We start from the raw sequence: 23,971 nt of genomic DNA on the forward strand, positions 1-23,971 counted from the left end.
TAAATTCCACCCCTGCAGACATCGGCTCATATCCTTCCTCCACCCTCTGATTTCCTGTAAGCCTATCGTTCAGTCTCTTGCTATCTAGGGCAGCTTGTTTATTTCATATCATTGAGGTCATGTAGTATTTGTCCTTCAATGTCTGGGTTGCTTCACTCAACATAAGGTTCTCAAGATTCATCCATGTTATCACATGTGTTTGTAGTGTGTTTGTTCTTACAGCCGAGTAGTATTCCATTGTGTGTATATACCACATTTTATTGATCCACTCATCTGTTGATGGGCATTTGGGTTGATTCCAACTTTTGGCAATAGTGAACAATGCTGCTATGAACATTGGTGTACATATATCGGTTGGTGTCCTTGTTTTCATTTCTGCTGGGTATATACCCAGCAGTGGTATTGCTGGGTCATATGGCAAATCTATGGCTAGTTTTTTGAGAAACCGCCATACTGTCCTCCAGAATGGTTGGATCCTTCTGCATTCCCACCAGCAGTGGATGAGTGTTCCCCTTCCTTCACATCCTCTCCAGCACTTGTATTCTTCTGTTTTTTTCATAGCTGCCAATCTTATGGGTGTAAGAAGGTATCTCATTGTAGTTTTGATTTGCATTTCCCTGATAGCTAGAGATTTGGAACATTTTTTCATGTGCTTTCTTGCCATTTGTATTTCTTCTTCGGAGAAGTGTCTGTTTAAGTCTTTTTCCCATTTTTTAAATGGGTTGTTTATCTTTTTATTTTCAAGATATAGGAGTTCTTTATATATGCAAGTTATAAGTTTCTTATCAGATATATGCTTGCCAAATATTTTCTCCCACTGTGTGGGCTCCCTTTTTACTTTCTTGACAAACTCCTTTGAGGTGCAGAAGGCTTTAATTTTGAGGAAGTCCCATTTATCTATTAGTTCTTTTGCTGCTCATGCTTTTGGTGAGATATTCATAAATCCATTTCCTATTACAAGGTCCTGTAGATGTTTCCCTACACTGCTTTCTAAGGTTTTTATGGTCTTGGCTCTTATATTTAGGTCTTTGATCCATCTTGAGTTGATCTTTGTATAAGGTGTGAGATGGTAATCCTCTTTCATTCTTCTACATATGGCTATCCAGTTCTCCAGACACCATTTGTTGAATAGGCCACTCTCCCAGTTGAGAGGGTTTGGTGGCTTTATCGAATATTATGTGGTTGTATATGTGAGGTTCTATATCAGAGTATTCAATTCGATTCCATTGGTCTATGTGTCTCTCCTTATGCCAATACCATGCTGTTTTCAGCACCGTAGCTTTATAGTATGTTTTGAAGTCAGGTAGTGTGATTCCTCCAATTTCGTTTTTCTTTTTCAGTATGTCTTTGGCTATTCGGGGTCTCTTTCCTTTCCAAATAAATTTCATAGTTAGTTTTTCTAGTTCCTTAAAGAAGGCTGTGTTGATTTTTATTGGGATTGCATTGAATGTGTAGATCAGTTTTGGTAGGATAGACATCTTAATAATGTTCAGTCTTCCTATCCATGAACAAGGAATAGTCTTCCATTTATTTAGGTCTTCTTTGATTTCCTTGAACAATCTTGTATAGTTCTCGGTGTATAAGTTCTTTACCTCTTTAGTTAAATTTATTCCTAAGTATTTGATTTTTTAATTTACTATTGTGAATGGTATTTGTTTCTTGATTTCCTCCTGATCTTGCTCATTATTGGTGTACAGAAATGCTACTGATTTTTGTGCATTGATCTTATAACCTGCGACTTTACTAAACTCATTTATGAGTTCTAGAATCTTCGTTGTAGATCTCTCAGGGTTTTCTATGTATAGGATCATGTCATCTGCAAATAATGAAATTTTGACTTCTTCCTTTCCAATTTGAATGCCTTTTATTTCTGGTTCTTGCCTCAGTGCTCGAGCAAGTACTTCTAAGACAATGTTAAATAGGAGCGGAGACAGTGGGCATCCTTGTCTTGTTCCTGAGTTTAGAGGGAAGGAGTCTAGGATTTCTCCATTGTAAACAATATTGGCTTTAGGTTTTTCATATATACTCTTTATCATGTTCAAAAAATTCCCTTGTATTCCAATCTTTTGGAGTGTTTTTATCAAGAAAGGGTGCTGTATTTTGTCAAATGCTTTTTCTGCATCAATAGATATAATCATGTGATTTTTTTCCTTCAATCTGTTTATATGGTGTATTACGTTGATTGATTTTCTTATGTTGAACCATCCTTGCATACCTGGGATGAATCCCACTTGGTCGTGGTGTATAGTACGTTTAATGTGTTGTTGAATACGATTAGCAAGTATTTTGTTAAGTATTTTTGCGTCTAGGTTCATTAGAGAAATTGGTCTGTAATTTTCCTTTCTTGTGATGTCTTTGTTTGGCTTTGGTACTAGGGTAATGTTGGCATCATAGAAGGAGTTGGGTAATGTTCTTTCTGTTTCGATGTTTTGGAATAGTTTCAGCAGGATTGGTGTCAGTTCTTTCCGGAATGTTTTGTAGAATTCACCTGTGAAGCCATCTGGCCCTGGGCTCTTCTTAGTTGGGAGATTTTTAATAACTGATTCTATCTCTCTGCTTGTGATTGGTTTGTTAAGATCATCAATTTCTTCTTTTGTCAATATGGGCTGCTTATGTGTTTCTAGGAATTTGTCCATTTCCTCTAGATTGTCATTTTTGTTGGAATATAGTTTTTCAAAATATCCTCTTATGATAGTCTTTATTTCTGTGGGGTCAGTGGTGATATCGCCTTTCTCATTTCTTATTTTGTGTATTTGCATCTTCTCTCTTTTTTTCTTTGTTAGTGTTGCTAAAGGTTTGTCAATTTTGTTAATCTTCTCAAAAAACCAGCTCTTGGTCTTGTTTATCTGTTCAAGTGCTTTCTTATTTTCTATTTCATTTAGTTCTGCTCTTATCTTTGTTATTTCCTTCCTTCTTCTTCCTGTTGGGTTACTTTGTTGTTGTTTTTCTAATTCCTTCAAATGTGCAGTTAGTTCTTCAATTTTTGCTCTTTCTTCTTTTTTGATATATGAATTTATGGCTATAAACTTCCCTCTCAGTACTGCTTTTGCTGCATCCCATAAATTTTGGTATGTTGTGTTATCATTATCATTTGTTTCAAGGTACTCATTGATTTCTTTTGAGATTTCCTCTTTGACCCACTGTTTTTCTAAGAGTGTGCTGTTTAATTTCCAAATCGTGGTGTGAAATCTGGGCTTCTGTCCCTTGCAAATCTCCAGCTTGACTCCACTGTGGTCAGAGATAATGTTTTGTATGATTTCAATCTTTCTGAATTCGTTCAGCCTTTCTCTGTGGCCTAGCATATGATCTATCTTGGAGAATGATCCATGTGCGCTTGAGAAAAATGTATATCCTGCTGTGTTTGGGTGTAGCGATCTATATATGTCTATTAGATCGAGCTCCTCTAATATACTATTCAGATGTTTTGTTTCTTTGGTGATTCTCTTTTGAGATGTTCTGTCCAGAGTTGATAGTGGTGTATTAAAATCCCCCACTATAATTGTAGATGTATCTATTCTTTCACTTAGTTTTTCCAGCGTTTGCCTGACGTATTTAGAGGCACCCTTGTTAGGGGCATAGATATTTATGATTGTTCGATCTTCTTGACAGATTTTCCCTTTGACTAAAATGTAGTATCCTTCTTTGTCTCTCACAATTGTTTCACATTTAAAGTCTATTTTGTCTGATATTAATATAGCTACTCCTGCCTTTTTTTGGTTATTGTTAGCTTGTATGATTGTTTTCCAGCCTTTCACTTTCAATCTCCATGCGTCTCTGGGTCTAAGATGTGTCTCTTGTAGACAGCATATGGATGGGTCATATTTCCTTATCCAATGTCCCAGTCTGAATCTTTTGATAGGTGAGTTTAATCCGTTGACATTCAGTGTTATTACTATCAAGGATTTATTTGTGTTAGCCATATTTTGATTGGATTTGTGTTTGTCATATTTTGTTTGTATATTTTTTTTTGTCTTTTTTGTTGTTGTTGTTGGTCTTATACTCTCCTCCAACTTTGCCTTTCCTGTTTTTTCCTTTCTTCCTGCAGAACTCCCTTTAGAATTTCTTGAAGGGGAGGTTTCTTGTTGGTATACTCTTTCAGTTTCTGTTTGTCTGCGAATATTTTGAACTCTCCATCATGTTTGAATGCTAGTTTAGCTGGATAGAGTATTCTTGGTTGGAAGTTTTTTTCCTTTAGTACCTTGACTATATCATACCACTGTCTTCTTGCCTCCATGGTTTCAGAAGAGAAATCAGCACTTAATCTAATTGAGCTTCCCTTGTATGTGATGGTTTTCTTTTCTCTTGCTGCTTTTAGGATTTTCTCTTTGTCTTGAGCATTGGATAATTTGACAAGTATATGTCTTGGGGTGGGCCTGTTGGGGTTTATGACTTGTGGAGTGCGCTGTGCTTCTTGGATATGTACATCTGTCTCTTTCAGTAGATTTGGGAAGTTTTCAGCCATTATTTCCTGCAACACTCCTTCTGACCCCTTTCCCTTCTCTTCACCTTCTGGAATGCCTATAATACGTATGTTTGAGCGTTTTGCATTGTCATTCAGGTCCCTAAATCCTAATTGGATTTTTTCTATCTTCTTATTGACCCCTTCTACTATCTGTTTGATTTCTGATGTACTGTCTTCCACATCACTAATTCTCTGCTCTGTCTCTTCTAGTCTGCTGATATTTGCTGCAAGTGTATTTTTGATTTCTTGAACTGTGGTGTTCATTCCCATCATATCTGTTATGTTTTTGCGTATGTCTGCAATTTCCCCTCCAAGTGATGTCTTCATGTTGTTAACCTCTTTCATTACTGCATCAAATTTGTCGGTGATAAATGTTCTGAGATCTTTCATTGCTTGTGCCAAGTTTTGCTCCCCTTCGTGATTATTGGTTTGTTGATTGGATTCAGCCATGTTTTCCTGATTATTGGTTTGGTTTGTAGATTTTTGTTGCTTTCTGGTCATCTCTTTATTTTGACGAATTTAATCAGTTCCTTAGCTTCTTTGTCTGCTCTTGGAGGTTAATTAGTTGTTATTTTTGCATAGGTGTTATATCTTCTCTTTGTCACTTTTTTCTTCTTATTCTAGTTACTTGTTGGTTAAGTTCACTTTAGAGGAAAGTATTAGTGTTGGGGAAAGGCAATTGTGTAAGCAAGGGAAAAGTGTAAAGTAGTATTGGTGATGTATGTTAACAAAGCAAGAATATGAGATCTGGGAGGATGGAGGATAGATTCATGTAGATTGTATAGAGTTATAGCTGTAGGTAGAGTACCTTTTATGAAGTAGATGACTGAATATGGGAGGAATATGGTATGAACTACAAAGCTATTGTTTTCATGAGAGAGGGAAAAAGAAAAGAAAGGTAGTAGTTTCAAGAGTGGATAACAGACAGAAAACAGAACAAAGGTATTAGAAATTAAGAGTTAGACACTTTGTGGATCAAAGAACGGGAGGTGGGGGGTGGAATATAGGAGAGACAGTAGATGATAGTGGATATCAAGATGCAGGGGAAGGGGGATAGTGTAGGTAGCCTAAATCAGTTTACACAGAAATGAGGCAGTGGAGGATGGGAAAACCCAGCAAATGTGAGGTGTTCCCTGTAGCACCTATTGTATACTTGAATTAAAATAAAATAAGTGGAAGATGAGGGACAAGAGGGAAAGAGAAAACCGAAAAAAAAAACTAATTATAATAAAGAAAAAAAGAAAGACAAGAAGAAAGGAAGAAAGAAAAAGAGGATGGGCAAAAGGTGGGGAATGGATAGGGGGAAGAGAGATACAGGTATACACGTGTCACAATTGCAACACTATCTAAAACAACAACTTCCCCCCGCTTTGCCCTAAAACCCCCCGTCTGTCTGCCCAAATGGGTCTGCAAGCACCTCCCTTCCCACAAACCCCCAATAGGCCGCCCAGGGCCCACGAACTCCCCAGTACTGCAGATGCTCCAAAAAAAAAAAAAAAAATTAAATAAAATAAATAAAAAAAAAAAACAAAAAAAAAAACCAAAGAACAGAAACCCCTCTGCAGGCCCGGCTCCGCCCGCCGCTGCCCGCCGTGGAGGCCTGGACCGGCTCTGCCCGGCTCCTTACACCACCGCGGCCTGTCCTGGCTCCGCCCGGCTCCGCTTGCTACAGCGGCCCAGCCGGCTCCCGCGTCCACCTCTTGCCGCCGCGTCCTGCACCGGCCCCGCCCGGCTCCGTAAGCGGCCGCGGCCCGGCCCGGCTACGCCCGGCTACGCTCGCCGCCGGCGCAGCCCGGCCCGGCTCCGGCGTCCGCCGCTGCGGCCCGGCCTGGCTCAGCCCCACCGAGCGGGGCTAGATGCCTCGTCTCCGCCTACCCAAGGAGGGAATCCTCTACAGGTAGCTGGGATCTCCGAGTATATTTCACAGACGGATCCTCTCTGTTACCTTCCCTCCAAATCGATGTCCAGACACCTCCGGACCAGCAAAAATCCCGAAACAATCCGGTCCCAAAGAGTCTCCAACGCCGCCCAGCCGATTCCCTGCAGAAGACCCTAACAGGGATGTTCACTCAGCCGCCATCTTGCCCCCTCTCTCATTAGTGCCCTTGAATCTAATCATTGTAGAGAGTCAATTACAAAATCCCAGAGCCAATTAAGAAACCCCATTTTAAAGATTCTGTTTCTCAAGAACCCCTCCCAGTACCAAGCTGTATTAGTCAGGGTGCTCTAGAGAAGCAGAACTAACAGGAGATATCTGTAAATAGTACAAGATTTAATAAAATTGCTTCACCAGACCAAGGGGATGCACTAGTCCAAATTCCATAGGGCAGGCTGTAAGACAGGAATTTCAGTGAAGGTCTTTGATGAGTGCCCCAGGAAACACTGGCTGTCTGAAGTAGCAATGGAGATTCTCTCTCTGAATGCTGAAATCATTTCTCCTTTTCAGGCCTAGAACTTATCAGATGAGACATCTTTCATTGCTAATGGCAATATCCTCAATTGATTGTAGATGGATTCAGCCATATATGCAATGAACTCACTGATGATTAAAGTCCATAAAATGCCTTTGTATTACAATTAGCCTAGTGCTTGCTCAACCAAACAACTAGACACCATTACTTTGCCAAGTTGACGTGTTAGTCTAACCATCGTATTGACCATTTTTGTGTACCTAATTTAAGAGGGGAGATGCTAATTCTTGTTGAGGACATTTTGTAACATCCTTTACAAATTAACTATTTGTGATAACAATTAAAATAACTAATTTTAGTTATTAAGGATTTGCTTAAAAATTATTGAATGCACTTTCTGAAACTAATGAGATATTTATATAATTATTTATAGTGTTAAGTTCATAAATTGCATTATTAACTTTGAATGTTAAGCATATCTTTCACTCCTGAAATTAACCCAACTTTGCCATGATATATATATTTCTGGATTCCGTTTAAGTTTTCATATGATTTTTTAATCTATGTTCATTATAAAGTTGGAAATTTTGTTTCTGGCAGCGTCCTTTCAGGTTGTGATAGTGAGACTATTTTGGCATTATAAAATAGTTGAGAAGTATGCCCTCATTTCTCTGTACTCTGAAGGAATTTTAGTTTAATGTTCTTTCTTGTTTTCTACAGTGTGGTAGGGATCATCAGCAAAGTCATTAGCACCTAAATTAACTTTTTAAGAAATGTTTGTTTTGAATATGAATAGGATTTTACTAAGAGCAGTAAGATTATTCAAATTTCTTATTTTTGTATTAGAGTTGTTATAATTTTAAAAGAAATTTTTATATTTTGTCTAAATGTTTATTTTATTAGCCAGACATTGTTTGAAATATTCTTACCTCTTTAATCTTTGTGAGATATAAAATTATATATTAAAAAATTCCTGATATCAATTATACCTGTTACAGATTGAAAGAATGTTCAAGTCCTAATCCCTGGTTCTGTGAAGTAAACTTATTTGTTAATAGGATCTTTGAGGATGATTTTAGTTAAGATAAGGACACCTGGATTGATTAGGGTGAACCCTAATCCAATATGTCTGGTGTCCTTGTAAAGAGAAAAAATTCAGACCTTGATTTCAGACTTCTAGCCTCCAGAACTATATTGTATGTGGTACTTTGTTGCAACTTCTTTAATTATTTTTGACTCATCTTTCCAGTGGTTGACCAATGTTGTAAGCTGTTTTAAAGAACCAAATGTTGGCTTTACTTATTATTTCTTCAGTTTGTTCATTTTCTATTTCATTAATTTCTGCTTCTAACTTTACATTTCTTTCACATTTATTTCACTGTTAATTTTTGTTCTGTTTTTAACTTTTTACAAGACATGCTTAGAATTTTGAATGGAAACATCATTATCTTCTACTGTATACATTTAGAATTATAAATTTAGAGTTATACATTTTGGATTTAGGTACTGAATTTTGTTTTCAACACAACTATAGCTGCATCCCATAAGTTCTGATTTAGTTCATTTTCATTTTTTGCTCAGTTTTTTAAATAGTGAAAGATGTTGTAAATCTTGGACCATGATCCCCTGATATGTGAAAAGAATGTAGATTTTTTCAGTTGTTGGCTGTAGTATTCCATATATGTCGATTATTCAATTGGCTAATTCTAATATCTACAATATCTTTACTAAGTTGTCTGCATGTTCTATCATTTAATGAATGAGTTAGGTTGATACCTTCCAATATTATTGTAGATTTTTTCTATTTCTACTTTCAGTCATATCAATTTTGCTTTGTATTTTTAAGGCCTTGCTAAATATATAAAAATGTAGATATCAAATCTTTCTGTTGGAAAATTTTTCACTGATTGATCCCTTTTTATTTCTAATAATTTTTCCTGACTTAAATTCTTCCTCATATGATATAAAGATAACTAAATACATTTTGTTTCATGGTATACATAATTTTTTTCAAAATTTCTGAATCTTTTTATTAAATTGTCTCTTGTAAGCTGCATATAGTTAGGTTATTTTATTTTTTACCTACTCTAAAAACCTGTGATTTTTAATTAGAATGTTTATTCAGTTACTGCATTTTTAAATTAGAGAATTTTAATTTTTCTAAATTTCTGTTTATGTGTGTGAATTCTCTGTCATTTAATTTCTTGAACAAGTTAATCACAGTTATTTAAAGTTCATGTCTGATAACTCCAATAGCTGGATTTCTTGACATTTTATTTTTATTTTATTTTGGCTTGGTCATTTGCTTCATTTTTGTATTCATAATTATTTTTTATTTTCTGACAGATATTTTATTGAAAACTTTAAAAGTATTCTGAGCCTCTGGATGATACGGTCTTCCTCCAGAGAAAATTTCACTTTGACTCTTGTAATGCAGAGGAAGGGGCAGTGCCCCTCAATATAGAAGTGGTTGAGCTTATTCAAGTCTGTTTTAATCCATGTGAGGGTTGTTCCATTTCCAGTTTGCTTAATAACCAAATAAATGTAGCTAATGGCTACTATATTGGTCTACCTTATAGGTCTACACCCGCCACTAAGTCAAGGTTGCTATTTCCATTTCAAATAAGGAATATTCTTACTATACTTCTACTAAGATAGAATGGATGGGAGTGGGCATAGCTCTGTGGTTGAGCACCTAATTCCCATGTATGAGGTCCCGGGTTCAATCTCTGGAACCTCCATTAAAATAAATAAATAAAAAACATAGAAAGGAAATTTAATGATGATTTTAAACATAATGAATAACTTCAATGCCAGTACGTCTCTCATCACTACAAAGATGTAGTTTATAAGTCTAAAAGTATTATAAATGTTGTTAATAATTATTTAAATGTTGTAGTTTATACCTAAATGATACAGTCACATAGCTCAATATTCATAAATAAAAGAAGGTATACAATGAAAAGTTTCTTTTTTTCTCCTGTGCATTCACTTAATTTACCTCACCAATATCTGCTCATTTAGCTTTCAAGATATGTTTTTAGTTCTCTCTTTTATGTGCCTCAGCTCTCAGGTAAAGATCACCTACTTATATTTTCAGTTCTGATGGGAGGTGTATTAGTCAGCCAAAGGGATCCTGATGCAAAATACCAGAAACTGGTTGGTTTTTACAAAGCGTATTTATCTGGGGTAGGAACTTACATATACCTGGCCATAAAGCAAAGGTTACTTTCCTCATCAAAGTCTATTTTCACATGTTGGAGCAAAATGGCTGCTGATGTCTGTAAGGGTTCAGGCTTCTTGGGTTCCTTTCTTACAGGGTCTTGCTTTTCTCTGTGTTCAGGGTTCTTCTCTTCCCAGGGCTTACTTCTTCCTAGGCTCTGGGTTCCTCTGTTCCTGGGGCTTGCATCTCTTTCCTCTGGGAGCTTACTTCTCAGGGCTCCAGCTTAAGGTTTCAGCATCAAACTCCAACATCAAAACTCCAACATCAAAACCCTCACTGTCTTTTGCCATGCCTTTTATCCAAATGACATGGCCCGATCAAAGCCCAAATCATGACTTAATCATGTCCAGGTACGGACCAGATTACAAGCTTAATCCAATATCTATTTCTGGAATTCATAACCATATCAAACTGCCATAGGAGGTATAGGGACCAGTTTATGTAAAGAAATATTTAATACACTCCCTTTTAAGTCTTACTGTTAATGTCCTAAATATTTCTATAGTCCAAGAAGTTTATAACTATTTCTTGCTTGGTTTCCACCTCTAAAACCTTGAGTCCATATATATTTCCAAGATATAAAGTAATTTTAGAACTGCAAATGAATGCTTAAACATACCATTTATGCTTATGCTTAGATTTTTTTTTTGATAGTTTAAGGTAATTTAGCGGAAGACTAAATGCCTTCTATTTATTTTGTACATTATTTTGCATATGTTCTTATGTGCAGGCTTGTTTAAGAACAGTGACTTGAAACTTACAATACCGAGGGTATATGTTAAGTAAGACTGATGGTAGGTGCTAAGAAGAAAATTATAGAACATATCAGTGCTGGTTTAACCAAAAGAAAATTCAGTCATTACAATCATTTGCTAGAAAAATGAGAGAACCTTTACTCCGAAGACAGCAACTTACTAATTTGATAGCTTTAATAAATAAATATATATATATATATTTTAAATCATCACAACCTATTGTAATAGGTGATTTATGTACCCCAATAAAAACAAAGGTTCTTAATCTTAATCTATGTCCCTGTGAGTGTGACCCTATTATAAACAGGACCTACTGAATTGATATTTTTATTTAAGGTGTGGCTCAACTGAAAGGGGGAATTTCTTAATCTGGATTACTGGAGGTTTTATAAAGAGAAAGTGGAAGTCACAGAAGTGGGAAAGGAGAAGAATTCACCATGTGACCAAAGCCTGATAATACAAGCCAAGGAACCCCAAGGGTTGCCAGTAGCCAGCACTAGAATATACAGACTCCAGGAGAGAGACTCGCATTGCTGATGCCTTGAATTTTGAATTTCTCTTAGTTTCATAACTGTGAGCCTATAGATTTCCCATAACTGTTTAAGCCCATGCATTGTATGGCATTGAGCTATTATGGCACCAATATTTTAATGAATTTTCAGAAGTTCTCATTGAAGAAATCTTTTCAACAGTGACTATCTAGTAAATTAACCAAAGGAGAGAGTTTCATTTTAAAAATTCTTAATGTATTGTTCCTTTAGAATCGACATCAGATTAACTTTACCCTAATTGAGAAATGTATCAGCCAGTAGTAGGTTAGAAAGCCATTGTTCTCATTTACTGGAAAAGTAAATTTTTCTATCACTTATCTTATTAACATCAAAATTGTATGCAAAACAATCTAAACAAAATGCTCTGTTTGAGAATGTGTCAGAAAGATCGGATTTATGCTTCTCAAGACAACCATAGCTTGGCCACAAAGCATGTAATTAAGGTATCACTTTAACAACTTGTACAATAGCACAATTCTATAAACACGAAGGAAGCAGTGAGTGATGGTAGTTATGGTCCTCCCCACATTGTTGAATTTCCTCTTTGTCAAGCATTCACATTCATAGGCAAACAATGTGTCTTTAAGGAACATGGAGTGATAGCTGTCTGCTGATATCCCTCATTTTCTCTGGTCTCTTGTAAAGCCTTCTTCCCTAACTCTCTTCCTCTCTTGTTAGACAGAGCCATATGCTCCATAGTTCACTTTGAAAATGATCCCTGTGGCCTCCTTGGGCTCTTTAGAGAGAAGGGAACATATAACTACCAAGTCATACCGAGGGTTTTATTGAAAAAAAAAAAGTCATTTGGTGCATACACACAACAAGATTTGCTTAACCTTTCTCTAGAGGGTATCTGATTCTGAGCTAAGTTTTCCCTTGAGAGAAGCTCAGGCAAGATTCTGTGAAGTGAGACTAAATGGTAATCGTGGTTAAACTGAGCCCGAACTGACAAGAGCTGAGACCATGAAGAGAATATATATTAACTTTTATAAAATAAGAACAGACTCAGACTTGCAAAATTATTTCTCTTAAAATGTATAAGAATAAGAAAAGCTAATAGAAAATATAATCTCTTGTTACATGTATGATTAGAACATCCTGATTTTATTCTGAGGGTGCTAGCCTATCAGTGGTTCCTCTTTTGTCTCTTCATTTATCTGAGTTTGTTGCTTGGTAAAATGGTGCTTATGTCCCTGTTAGCTTCTTTTACTTAATCTCTATTTCCATTGATCTTGCTTCTACAGCACATGACTAATCTAAATTATCCTTCTTTTTTGCCTGAAAAATTTCTCCTATGAAAGAACAGAATGCTTGATCCCAATTTTTTAATGCCTAAGGATTAGCCTGATGGAAGTGGAGTGGGGTTGAATGTAGACAGTAAGGGAGAGGAGGATGAATTTTATTCTATTTTTAGTTTTTTCGCTGAAAGAGGTCATCTAGGTGGCAAGCTGAGGTAAGAGAATCAGCAGCTCTACCCTTGCAAAATTCTTTGATCTGCCTTGGGAATTGGTAGCTCAAGAAACTATTGAGGCTTTCAGAAATATTTTCTTAGTGAGATCCCCCAAAATCTTCTCTAAAAAGAATATAACATAAAATAAAATATGAAATTCAGTCAAGACACTTAGACAAGGCACTTGCCCTGAGATTACTTAATAAGGATAGCATTTATTATTGCCTAATGATGAGAATGGCACCAGTGAGTTGTGTGGAATAAAACATGGTATTTATATATTGTTTCTGTGTGAGCTGGTGTGGGTTAGTTACAACATGTCATAGAAAGCAATATTCACTTGTGCTCTTTAAAATAAAGCAGAGTTATTTGATATTTTAAAATTTCAAGTATTGCAGAATGTGAGATATCATGCTATGAGCTCTATTTCTTAAATTGATTGAGTGAAGTTTCTTTCATCTGGAATCACTCATCTACATTAGCCAAATGATTCTCATAACAACACAACAAACTCATATGTCAGAGTAGGTTGCCTTTGAGCAGGAAAGTTGCCTCTGTTTATTCTATAAATTTAACCCAGGAAAAAACTAGAATTTAGATCGGCTGGGTCTGTAATCCATATCAATCGACTAAGCTCTTCATATTGCAGCCTTAAAGAATAGAACAAACCACCCCATTTGAAGTGTATCCGTCTGGTCTCTAAGAAGATCTCCAAATTCTAGGTGAGCTGAACTTCAACTTTAGAAAGTCAAAGTGAAAAAAAAAGATATGTAAAAATGATGCGAGCCCTAGAGCCAAGAGGGTTTCCCTCTGAGACAGGATGGATCACACGCCAGGGCTGAGAAGCTTCCTGTTGCTGCAAGGTCTTGTGTAGTTGCTAAGATTGAATACCTACAGCCCTCTACTTGGGATCATGAATAAAATCCTGTGCCACCATTAATAAGACTGTTATCCTTGGAGCTGGATCAAATTCCATTTAGGAGGCTGCATTTCCCATCTAATTTCCAAGGCTTCATATAATTCCATCTTGCTTTAAGTTACTCTGCCATTAATCATTTACCTCATTTCCTCTCATACTTTAGAAACCATAGTAATAAAAACTCATCACATAATGGCTAATCCACTATGCCAAGCCAAAACAAAACAGAGCAGCCATTAAGAGTGGATCTTTAAAATATCTCTCACCAGCTTCTCAGCATGATGCAGGAAAAGGAACATTGTCCTGTTACACAAGAGAGATTACCTTGAAAAAATACGGAGTCAAGGACTGAAATTGACCTAATTAATTACTGACAATGTATCACACAACCACAAATCTGTTCTTTTTAATTGATGGTTCAGGCATTTTTCTATTTACATTTGAGAGTTTTTATTTTTTAACTTCTGCACATCTTTTTGTGGGGTGTTTCTTTTCATCTTGGTTGTTTGGGTACAGCTATTGATAAGGCATAAGAGACTGCAGTTGTCATTTTTAACCAGGTAAACCTCAAAAACACCGGCTGACATCAAATCTATTGCAATTGCTGAGTCATCAGCTACATGGAAATGTTCCCATTTGTACTTCAGTTTGGGTTGCTGAGTCCAGAGATAAGATTTCAGAGGACACGAGAGGCTGAGCATCACTCAAATTCTCTCCAGCTTCTGCTTATTTGAACTTGCAAATATTAATACCCTTGTACTTACTGTGTCTTAAGAATTAGATCTTGGGATTTAAGCATCATTAAGTCAAATAGTTCATTGAAATATTTTATTGCGATTTGTCCCTGAATGAGAGTGATTCCTTAGAACAACAAGGGATCATTGAATCTTTGAAATAGGAGAAATCGAGCTGGTATTGGCTATCCCTTTCCAGCCACCCAAACATAATCAAAGAGAGACACATGCACACAGAAACACAGGTGAAACATAATTCACATCTGTATCCATAGCCTTGTGGCTCTTCTAGTCGCTTGGCTGGACCACTTCCATTGAACAGGTGCTCATAACTCACATCTTTACTGCATAACCCAAGTGAGGAGTGGAATTACAGGAAAAGAATATCTGTTTGGTGTCGTACTTTCTTATTTCATCTCCAGAAATGCTCTCTGAATTTGGGGGACTGAGCTCTTAACCTCATTTGTTCTTGATCTCATAGTTCTTAATACGTATTTGTAAAATGGACATGATGTCAAGTATTTCCAGACATTTCTATTTTCTCAAATCATCTCTCTTTATGTCTTTTTGCTTAATATTTTCAAAGTGTACTTACCAGGCTTTCCTGAGCTTGGTGTCTGCAGTCGGAGAATCAGATATGGTCCAAAGAAAAGAATGCTTGTCTTGACTCCTCTGTGTTTCTGGACTACACCAGTGATTTTTGAAGGTAAAAATCAATGACAATAACAACGAATGAAAAATAAATACATAAATCCTTAGAATCCTCTGTGGTCAGTGTGCATCCATTGGGCTAGTAGTGTCTCAAGTCAACTCCAATTAAACTTATCCAGGAGCTAACAACAGCTTTCATGAGTAAAGGATGATTATAAGCAAGTGTGAAATGGTTATAAACCCTCTGGCTGAACAATAGAAGGCTTTCCTACTTCCCCAGTTTGATATTAATTATTATATTTCCTTGCTAAGTACTAGGAGCATAAAAAGTTCATCTAAAAATAGGTCCTGAAAATTGCATAGCAAAATAGATAACCAATATCCTGCCTACCATCTCTCATTAAGTATTACGCATTTCTGGAAAGAAGATAAAATTGCATCCTATGGATTTTTATTTTTATTTTTTGCTTAAGCAGACCTAAATGGTTTTATAAGGTCTGTCATTGGAAACCAATATTTAGTAGTGAGAGAAAGAAATCGACCTGCTGTCACACAAGAGACCTGAAATATTAGACCGTTCCCGGAATGCAGGAACCCATGAGCATGCCAACTCTCTCTCAGCTATACTCTGATGGAGGCAAGAGTGACAGCTATTTATTAGGACAGAAAACAGGGTATGTGCTTTAAAGATCAGCAACATGATGTAAATATTGACTCACCTCAATTTTTAAGCTGATGAAAGGGTATTTGTAATGTTAAACTCTCCTTCTGCAAATTGGTCCTGTCAACACAGGATGATGGGAGTGGGGGAAATATTGACAAGAAATGAGAAAGGATTTTCTGACAGAGTATTTGTATTTTTTCTCATTAAAAAAAAATGGAGATACTTTATATGTCTCCATGGAGAAGTGGAGAGTCAGGTTCTCAGTTCCCAGAAGCTGACTGACTGACAGGTGCATTCTCTTCATTGCTCACTTAAGGAAGGACTGCACTAAATCTAAATGATCTTCTTCCCAGAGAAAGATAACTATGCTAATATTTGAGTAATATGATTCCCACTTTTCTTCCCCACAGGAGAAGGATTATCTTTGTTTCTCCTCTTAACACCTGCTGAAAATTTTCAAATTTGATTTGAGGAAGGTACTGGAAGTTAGAAGCCGGTATCAGTGTCCTGCCTTTGCAAATCTCCCCCTTCCAAAGGGCTCTGGTAAAATTCTCATTCCCTTGGGGTAGACAGAGGTTGCCATTGGGGTCAGGAAAAGAAGCCCATTTGTTCTCTTGCCTAATTTTACTGACTCATGAGGGTGTCAGGGGGCTACTTACCCAAGAGTTTCCACCTTTTTATCTTTAAAAATGCAAAGCATCCTGACACCTGCCTTAAATAATTATTTTAAGACTTGATTTAGAAGCACAAATGTTGTCTAACAGAGTAAAAAGGCAGCTTCTACCAGCCTGAAAGTCTTATGGACTCAAATCCTTCTGCCACTCTGCTGTGATGAATGCCACCAGGGCTGGAGGGCACATCTTAAGTAGTTGTGTTCCAAGTCAATTTCCAAGATTAAGCAATTGTACTACACAGCCAATCAAATATGTGCACTGTCTTTTTTTTTCCAAAAGGTACATCGTAAATGAAACTCAGACTGCACCCTCATACACTTTTTGCTTCAACACTTCTTGCTAGATGTACCAAGTATAATTCATAGTCAGACAAATTTGGGGTCTAGAGGTAACAACACCTACACATTTGTTTCTTTTTTTTGACACCAACCAGCCTCTGGAGGAAATTCTGCTTCATGGTAAAAGGAAGATAATATCCTAAGATAAAAACACATGGCTAAATGCATGCTTGTGGCAATATATCAGACCACTGGTCAGTAGCTACGGGGAAGGATCACCAAAGCAGTTTTTCTAGGGAATTCCTCTACCTTTATGATCTGATTAGTTAACTATGTGAACTTCACCCTGACCCCATGTATATCTCTGGCAAATTAGCAAAAAGGGACAGCTTATAAATTCTAGCTGAGAGGAGTGAAAATGAGATAATTAAAGGGGCTTAAGTGAGAAAGGTGAAGGTATACGTGGCAGTTTAGGTAATAGATATACTTATAGTTGAATCCTGGCTCTGTCATTTACATTACCTTGAGCAAATTTCTTAACTCTCTGAGCTTTTGTTTGCTCAGGTTTAACTGAAGGCTACAGATATTAGTCTTTTCAGTGTGTTGTGAGACAACACAAGTAAACAGGGGTGACTTAGTTAATATAAAAATTATAAAATTCTTTCTCCCCATCTCTCCCTCTTTTTCTCTCAATCTGTGATTTGTAGCATTTGCCAATTTCCATGGAGTAAATATTCCCACCGTGGAAGGCTTCAAGCTATAATAAAGAGTCAATGAATAAAGAGTTGGGAAGTGATGTGCACAATTTACTCTGGGAACCTATTTTAAGCAGTCTCCACAATATGGTTGGATATAAACCAGTCTATATATTGCCTGGAATGTTCTGAGGGACTTATGAAGGTTTGGTTGGTTCATGCTGAGGAGGGAAGGAAAGGGATAGAGGCACCCTTGGAGCAATCCTGATAAACAGTAGGTATATAATTCTAAAAACTGAGAGGAGAGAGAATAACTATTGTTTTGAAAGCAATGAGAAAGCAACATATCTATCCTGGGGTCAGGACCAGTCTTATATTCATGCAAAGATGGAGTCATTTATAAGAAATCAGTCAAAATTTAGGTAATCTCTATGTGACACCATTGTTCTTAAGAACAGATTCAATTAAACTTAATCATTTTCTGGAAAAGTACGAGACTCTGAGCTAGATGCCATTACCTCACTGATGTGGGACTACAGAGGAATACTTGGGTAGAAAAGAAGTGAATTTTCCCTCAATCTAACATGAGTCTGAACTAGGTTCTTAGGTTAAGCCTTCTATCAACAGAGAGAGTTCCTTGATTAACCCGTATGTTTTCAGTTTTTCATAGATCTTACAATAAAAACATTTTTGAAGAAATTTTATAGGTGGGTGTTTCAGTTTCAGGTATAAAAGATATACCACATTTTTCCCACTTTATATCAATTTAATTCAGTGGTAGTTATTTTGGTAGTCCATGTTTTCAGAGCTCTAAAAAGTTCCTGGTTAATACATAGCCCAAGGTATTAGGAAGAGTCCTCATGTGATGTGGCACCCCTTTTCATAGCCTCACTTTTTGCTGTTGTTTCTTCTATGCCATGCTTGGCGCATTGAGAAATTAGGGGAGATTAGGGTCCAATCTCCTTAAATGTACTACCAAGTCCTTCCCCTTTCAGGTACTGCCACCTCTTGTGGCCCCTTCAGAAAGCTTGAGTATTAAGGCCAGACTTGATCCCCTTCCAGAGATTTAGGAAGCAGTAATTTGCTTGAAATATGAATGAAACAAAAATATAGGAAAAGACATACTTTTAGTTTTTTAAATTTTTAAGCATCATTTAAAATTTTTGTTGTTTTGAGGGTGTCTGTTCCCATTTAATAGACTGTGGACATCAGAGAAGCAAGTTCTACCCATTTCTTGCTCCCCAAACTACTGGTGTACAATACAGCAAAATACGTTTAATAATTTAATTTATTCTCACCCACTAAAAATATTTTTAGTAATTTAATTTTGCCAGAAGAAGAAATCTAAATACAATTTATTTGAAGTGTAAAAGTACCAAATAATTTTATTTAAATAGTCTGGCTGGGCCTTACTAAAAACATCATACATACATGGTGTTTTAAAGCATATGCAAAAGAAAAACAGAGGGGCTGGGGATTCCAGATTCACTTTCTTTTTCCTGAAGTCAGGATCCCAGAGTCCTTAAATGGTGTAGTGTAGTCTTTAGAATACTTGGCTCACAATACCCAACATACCACACTGATTAAAAGAAAGAAAAGGAACACCAAGATAGAGTTTCAAAACCCTTCCTCTATACAGAATTTTCCATATTAGCATGAATGATAAAGATGCCGATGCTTTTTCTTCTCAAAGAGTAATGGTGAAATTTATTAAAATGTGCACTTGAAAAATCAGAATTTTAAAATACAAAAAAATTATGTTTATTCATATATTGATAGCTTACAATTTAAAATAATCACCATTCCACATTGTAAATGATCCAGAGAAAGATGCTATCTTATAAGGTTGTTTATAGGAACTCAATTATCAGCATTTCCCACGTCCAAAAAAGGCATCCGTAGGTGTTTCTGTAATCATTACAGCAAAGTAATAATGTTTGACTGCACAGCAATCACCTATAGCAAACACCTTTTCTACAGTGACATCTATTTTAGAGCATCTACCTACCAATTTCTCCTTAAGACAAAAGTGTTGCCATTAAAAAACATATGCTTTGGATTTGGAAAACGGCATTGCTGGAAGAAGAACTTGGGCAGATCTCCATGTATCACTCAGGTTCAACTCTCTCAGAGATAATAATGTATGTTGTTGGAGTAGTTATTAAGATTTTAAAAATCCAAATGTAGAGGTTTGAAGATTATTCTGGGCAGAGTCCTAAGGGTTACTCAAGTGGAGGCATCTTAGAGGCCTCTTCAAGTCTCTGATGTGTATGTGTTGTGTCCACGTCTTTGATTCATCTGATTCATCTCCACCGTAACATCTTCAACTTGTACCTGTTGTAAAATAGATTGGTTTGCAGTATATTTTGTCTAAAGTACTTTTCCTTTGATATGCATGAGAGTATTCAGTTTCTTTTGGCCTGGATGCATAAATTTTTCAATGCATACTTCTTATTTTTAGTCTCCAGATATGTGGAGTACTAATTGTTATGCATAATCAAATGTGATTTATTCATGTGTCTGTTTCAGCACTGATTTTTAGAGACTGGTTAATACCATGCAGGAACTGGCAGATCAGTCAGTAAGAGCGTTGACACTGCTTATATTACTAAGATACGAAATACTCACTTTAAGAAAAATAAACCTTGAAACCAATAGTACTTTACATGGGTAATTCTCAATATTCAAATAATGCAGAACTGGGTACATTTATTCAGTTGTCAAGCCGGACTTTATATTGACTTTACAAAATCTGGTATTACCTTTAGGTTTTATCTGCGTATTTTCTAGTTTTAATACAACTCTATGGTAATCACAATTAAGCTGATCATTAACAACTTATTTACTGGAAATAGTATTCACTTTTAATAAGGGAGGACTCCCAAATACACTGATTATTTTAAATTGGGAGTTTGATAGTTCAGACAAGCAAAAACATATTCTGTGGTGCATGCTGGCTGTTTGAGAGGTCTACATTTCCCTATGAAGTAGGTCACTTCTGGACTATAGAAGTCCCTTGATTCAAAGAGACTAATATTACATGTATACAATTAGTGTAGACACAGAATTAAGTACTATGGTATTTTATAACTCTTTTTAGTCTTGTCTTTCATTTCTTTAAATATAAGCAGAGCAGATAGTTACCTCAACCAAAACAGATTGAATGAGACACCAAACAGATGTCATTTAACTTCCACAGAAGAAAACATGGTTGGGAAAACATTACATAGTTGCTGTAATTCAACAACTAAACACCAGTCAAGACTTTAGTTCCCAAATTACCAGGCCTTCTTTTTTCAGAAAAAAGGGCCTTAAAGGATTAAGGAGGGGGAAATGATGATTCTGATTTTTGGACTCTGGTAAACAATTCATATGGGTCCAATGTACTATTATCATAAAATATGAGTGTTGAATTTTGTTGTTGTGTTTTATAGAGGAGTTTTAAAAATGGAAAACAGTATGATTATATGCAATAGAAACTGAGGTCACAGGGAATAGTAAGGAGAGCAGAATGAGTGAGTGAAGCAGAGAAAAAGAAAAGGCAACTCTTGGAAGCAGGAATACCCAGAGTTTTGGGAGAAGAGCGCAGGATGGTGAATGCAACTCAAGTTTGCTTGGAAGCAATTTTGGGGAAAACAAGGGCTACAGAAACTCGTTTCCTATTCACATGAATAAACCACATTTGATCAAGCATAACAATTAGTACTCTACATACCTGGTGTTCCGACAAATGAAAATAAGCAGCTAAACATACAAGGTATGTATCTAGAAAATTGTATTCTTACATCTTTACAACAACTCTCAAGATGTAAAAGGTAGTCATTCTCATTTTCCTCATTGTACAGATGTGAAAATGGAAGTCTAAGAAAATAACTGTCCCTACAGAGGTTATATAGCCAGTATGAGCCAGCTGAGCACTCTAAATCTTGCATTCTTTCTGTCTCTTAAACAACATGTCTGCTGATGTTCTGATGCCCTAACCTTTGTCCTTCCTTCCCTTAAATGAATCACATTTGATCACAGTGTGGACAATGCAAAGAAATATTTTTGCGCTCTCTTCTAGAAACCATAATCAGAAAACATATTAATAACCTTGGCAGGGGCAGAATGTATTAAACCCTTTACCTGTAATCTGAGGAAAACACTGTCTCCCTCTTCCGACTATTACATGCTTTGTGAAGCAGCTCATCAACACTACATCATCTTTATTGTCAACTTCACATTAAGCTGTTACGGTCTCTCTTAAATGGAGGAGGTACTAGTTTGAGGGGTGGAGGGGTATATGATGGCTTGGTTGGGAACAAGAGAAAAGCTTACAGATGGTTGTTTCCCAAAACTGTATGACTTTATTTCTCTTTGCATAAATATTGATTATACAGTATACATGTGCTTTTACTGATTAAATGAATTGGGTCAGAGCAGTTTCCTGTAGACTAGGAAAATGCACTTTGAAATGAGTTTTATTTGTTGTCCCTTACCTAATGAGAAATCTCTTTACCTCAACTAGTCCAATAAAATTGACAGAAAACAGAATTTAGAAGCACTTTCTTTTATCATATCTTCTTCCTAACTTAGCTTAATCAGATTCTAAAATCCTGTGTATTCAAGGACATTTTTATTTTCCATGTTTTATTTAGAAATATTAAAAGTGATGAGTTTTCATTGGTTTTGCCAGGCATATATCCTTAATATTTTCCTAGCAAGTACTTTAAAAAAGACAAAATAGTCTTGTAATTAATTGATTTAATGGAGGACTTTTAGGCATAATAATTGTCATATCTATGCATGTTAAGACTTTTAAATCTCCCAAAAGCAAGGATTTCAATTATTAAATATTATTCCCTATTCGGCAAGGAATTTTTTTCCTTAATTGATTTTCTTAAGACTTTAGTAATGATATCTCTATTTTGTAAAATCCTCTTTCATATCACATAAAAGTTTCTTTCAATTTTAGTGAAAGTAACTGTAATTCATATATCCCTCTGTATATGATCACAACTGTAATTCATATATTCATATTATGCATAGTTCTAATCTCAAACCTAAAATAAAATATTGGAATTAGAAACAGTATAAGATAACTTCATGCTTTTAACTCAAGAGCAACTTTTCATTTTGATCTGAGCAGAAGCCTCATACTTGCTTTGGTTTTAGAGATGACTTGTCTTGAAAAAGAAAAGAAAAGAAAAGCCTAAAATTGTCTTTCCTCCTGCCCATAACTCACCCTTAATCCTTAGCTCATAAATCAGGGCTTTCATCTTTCTCAGCTTCTGAAAACAAATCCAAACCTTCATAAATGCATTTTCTATTGATTCAGTGCTCATGAAAAACTTTACCTTTCTACTATGGTATACCATTTATACCTAGCTCCCAGATAAATCTCAGTTTCAAACTAAGATGAGCTAAACTGATTCAAACACACATTTTGAAAATGGGAACTCTTCATGGAAAACAGTTTGGATTTGAAAAGAAGATGAATCTTGAAAAGCAGTCCTCTGTTGTCCCAAGATTGCAAACTGAGATTGTGCACTGTACATTTTCTGTGATGTATTTGGTCAGGAAAATAATAGACAAGTTGTTGGAATTAGAGTGAGCTCATAGAAAATCAAAAGTTCATGGGATGATACAAGAGTATGTGGAGAGTTGTTTGGCAAAGGATAGCTAAAGCATCTAAAAATTAAGTCAAGAATAATGAGAGAGGCAGCAATTGTAGTTTCTTTATGTGAGGAATGAGGTCATAAAATGACATTGGAAACCAGTTAATGATGATTGAGTTAGCAATATTCACCAACTGACTTTTGTAAGAGCTGTTGAGTTCTGGGATGAGAATCAAAAGAAAATATTGGTAGCAGGATCCTTTGAAGTAATGCTTCATTAATGGTCTGATATTTCGCAAACTTTTACACAGAGTATCCCTTTTTGGTAGAGAAATGCACATAGCAACTCTGGCCCTCAGCCACCAAGAATTTCATTGAAGTCTATTTTATTATATTGCACAGTGGTTGAGAACATGGCCTCTGAATTGAGGCTGCCCTAGTTCAAATCTTAGCCCCAGAATTTACTATGTTTTGTGTTTGGGTGAGTTATTTTTTATGTCCCTGTCTTACTTTCCCCAACTGTATAATGGGAATAATATAAGTAGCTACCTAATTTTAGGAAAATTGACATGAGGTAGTCCATGCAAAGTACTTAGCATGGTATTTGGCATAGAAGATATTCCATAAATACCAACAATTATTGTTATCTTAAAATTCATGTGAAATTTTCATTTACTTGATAATATAAGCCTATTATGTCTGATGTGAAAATAATTTTTTTTGTTTCCTTACTAGTCAATGTAACTGATTCTTTAACATTTATGTGGCTTTGAGTCTTTGATGTGCCACAGCATATGTTGGGTGTTATATACAATTCCAGTGTCAGGAGCAGAAGAGTATGCAAGAGAGCTGATCTCTTGTTTTGCATGCTGGGGTGGAAGGAAAAAACACTAAGAACTGCAGTCCT

Source organism: Dasypus novemcinctus, chromosome 3 (genome assembly GCF_030445035.2).
Source record: "Dasypus novemcinctus isolate mDasNov1 chromosome 3, mDasNov1.1.hap2, whole genome shotgun sequence".
Lineage (NCBI taxonomy): Eukaryota > Metazoa > Chordata > Mammalia > Cingulata > Dasypodidae > Dasypus > Dasypus novemcinctus.